The sequence below is a fragment of the Orycteropus afer genome, unplaced genomic scaffold (genome assembly GCF_000298275.1).
Source record: "Orycteropus afer afer isolate SDZICR_OR568_19922 unplaced genomic scaffold, OryAfe1.0 scaffold00410, whole genome shotgun sequence".
Classification (NCBI taxonomy): domain Eukaryota; kingdom Metazoa; phylum Chordata; class Mammalia; order Tubulidentata; family Orycteropodidae; genus Orycteropus; species Orycteropus afer.
Window position 1 is genome coordinate 2493325 of NW_006921997.1, and position 3271 is coordinate 2496595.

Below are 3271 nucleotides of genomic sequence, written 5' to 3' on the forward strand. Positions count from 1 at the left end.
AAATTTTTCCTGAAACAATTTATTACATATTTACATTCATTTCCATTGATTGAATGGAAACTTTAGTCAAATATATAATACTTGCATAAATTTGGACCTCGTATATTTACTCATTTCCACTTATTAGTTTGTGTTTTAACACATACTATCTTAATTATTATAATGCTAGAGTACGTCTAGAGGAGCCCTGGTAGCACAGTGGTTAAAGCACTTGGCTGCTAACCAGAAGGTTGGAAGTGTGAACTTACCAGATGCTCAGAGGGAGAAAGATGTACCAGACTGCTTCTGTAACGATTACAACCTTGGAAAGCCTATGGGGGCAGTTCTACTCTGTCCTGTATGGTCACTATGAGATTGAATCAGTGGCAGTGGGTTTAGTTTATTTCTGATTTTGGTTACATCTTGATATTTGGTAGTGAAATGACCATTTGTCATAATTATAGCACCCACCCCCAGGAGTCTGAGCCTTTTTTGTCTGGCAAGTACTTGAGAGGGATGAAGTAGGAGAAATGGGTGGCCCCAATAGCAGGCCAACCATGTTTGATGGGCTTGCCGGTAAGGAAGAACTACCTAGGTGGTGCCCAGTGAGCTCAGGCTTGATCTTCTCCTGGTTGAAGAGTTTGCTGTTGTAGATGCCCATCATGTTGTCCACCACCTCAGGCAGGATGAACATGTTGTGCAAGTGCATCTTCACCACCTCTGGCTTCTCCATGTGCTGGGTCTCCTTTGGCCTTGCGTGGCTGCTTCAGCAGTGAATGCTGCTCCTGCCTCAATCTGTGTTCAAATGTTGCTGCTGCTGGGCACTATGCAGCTGCGTCAGTGGCTTCTAGGACTTGTCCAGGAGCTGGTCAAAGTCCACATTGTGGTAGGGCAACTTGCAGAAAGTCCACTTCTTCTTTTGGTCCACTTCTGCCATGCAGCTGGTTCTTTGGAAAAGTACTGTAATTACTTTTAACATCTATATCTATTTCAAATTCATTAATTTTTACCTTTTTGTTTCTTTAATCCAGCTATTCTTAGATTTGTTTTGCTATTTTTCATTTCTAACTTCTTTTGCTAAATGTTTATTTTATTTTCATTCTCTCTTTAATATAATTTTTAAGGATATGAATTTGCCTCTGATTATTAATTTGGTGGCATTGCATAAATTTTTATATGCAATATAAACATTAGGATCCTGAGCAGCCTCAAATAAAATCATTAAGTGCTGGACTGTCAACTAAGAGTTTGGTAGTTCAACCCACCCAGAGACACATGGGAAGACAGGACTGTGGATTACAGCCTTGGAAACCCTTTGGATCAATTCTACTCTGCCCACATATAGTTGCCATGAGTCAGAGTTGACTGATGGCAACTGTCTTAGGATGGGTTCTCTAGAGAAGCTAAACTAATATATATGTTTATATATATATTTGTTATTGTTGTTATGTGCTGTGGAGTTGGACTCGACTCATAGTGACCCCTCCTTGGGTTTCTGAGGCGGTATCACTATGGAAGTAGATTGCCCAACCTTCTTTCTGAGGAGTGGCTTGTGGGTTTGAACCTCCAGCCCTCTGGTTAGGAGTCAAGTGCCTTAGGCAGTATGCTACCAGAGCTCCTTTATATGTATGTATGTATGTAATATATATATACACACACACACACACACACACACACACACACACTTACATACACACACACACATGCATCTATCCATGTATCTATATATATATAGAGAGAAATTTATCTGAAGGAAATGGCTCACAAGGTGTAGAGGCTGGCAAGTCCCAAGTCCACAGGTCAGACGTCAAGCTAGAGGCTTCTTCCTGACTCACATAGCTATAGGGGCATGCAGTGCAACAGCCTGCTGGCTTCAGAGTCTGACAAATCCAAGAGTGGCAGGTAAGAGGGCAGGCTGTTGGCTCACAGGTTGCGAAGACAATGATCCCAAGATTGGCAGGCCACTGGTTCAACTCCAAGAACCAGAGGTCAGATGACGAGCCAGATGCAGGATCTAGACTGAACAAAAAGCCAGGGACCTTTGCTGTGGAGTCCATATACGTTGGAAGCAGGCCACAACCCTGGGGAAGTTTCACCTGATGGCTGCTCTTAGCAGATCTCATCATGGAGGTGATTATATTTTATCAGCTTTAGTCATGGGAGATGACTGCCATCATAACTGCTAAATCACTGAGAATCATGGCCCAGCCAAGTTGAAACACAACCTTAACTATCACAGCAAGTAACAATTGTCCTTATTTTCTAATTAGACTGCAATTATAATTTGAATTTTCTACCAATGATTATTTAACAGAGAATTTTAAGATTTTGAAATAGTTTTGTCTTTATTTGTATAAATATTGTTCTGGTTACCTAGTACCACTCTGACAGGAATATACAACAAATGGGATGACCTTAACAAACAGGAGTTTATTCTTACAATTTGGAGGCTTTAAGTCCAAGTTCAAAGTGCCAGGCTCCAGAGGCTGGGTGAAAGCCCCTCAACCTTGGGCGTCAGCTCTGCCTCCTGCTCGCGGCCCACTGGAGCTAGAGGCATTTCTTCACTCAGACAGCTGCTGGCTGCTGAGGCTGACAAACCCAAGGTTGACAAGTAAAAAGGCACGGTCCCAATATTACCAAACCACATGGCAGGCCATTAATTTAAGTCCATTGTAAGTCCCAAGGTTGGCAGAGCATAGCAGGCTGCTGGACAACAACATGGCTTTATGCAGGGTTCAAGTGTGCCACAAGCTAGAGACCATTCCCAAAGCTGTTTCTTATATATGGGAAGCAGACCACATCTCTAAAGCGGCTGTTCACTACCACCAGCTGCCCAGCCACTCAAATCAGGCCCAGTCAAGTTGACACACAAATTTAACCACCACAAATGCCCTATTACAATTTAGTTTCTTTGCATTGTTGTTGTTGTTGTTAGGTGCCATCAAGTTGTCTCCAACTCATAACAACCCTATGCACAGCAGAACAAAACGGTCCCGTGCCAGCTCCATGATCCTTAAGCCCATTGTCACAGCCCCTGTGTTAATCCATCTCACTGAGGTCCTTTCCCTTCTTTGTTGACACTCCATCTCACCAAGCATGACATCCTTTTCCAGGGAATGGTCCTTTCTGACAATATGACCAGAATAGGTGAGGTGAAGTCTGGCCATGCTTGCTTCCAAGGAGCATTCTGGCTACACTTCCTCCAGGACAGATCTGTTAGTTCTTTTAGCAGTCCATGGTACTTTCAGCATTCTCCGCCAGCACCACAACTCAAAAGCATCAACTCTTCTTT

At 43.0% G+C, this 3271-nt stretch overlaps 1 pseudogene; it reads right to left on the reverse strand.

Moving 5' to 3' along the window:
* Nucleotides 1-437: 437 nt before the first annotated feature.
* Nucleotides 438-916, reverse strand: LOC103208086 (annotated as a pseudogene).
* Nucleotides 917-3271: the final 2355 nt, after the last annotated feature.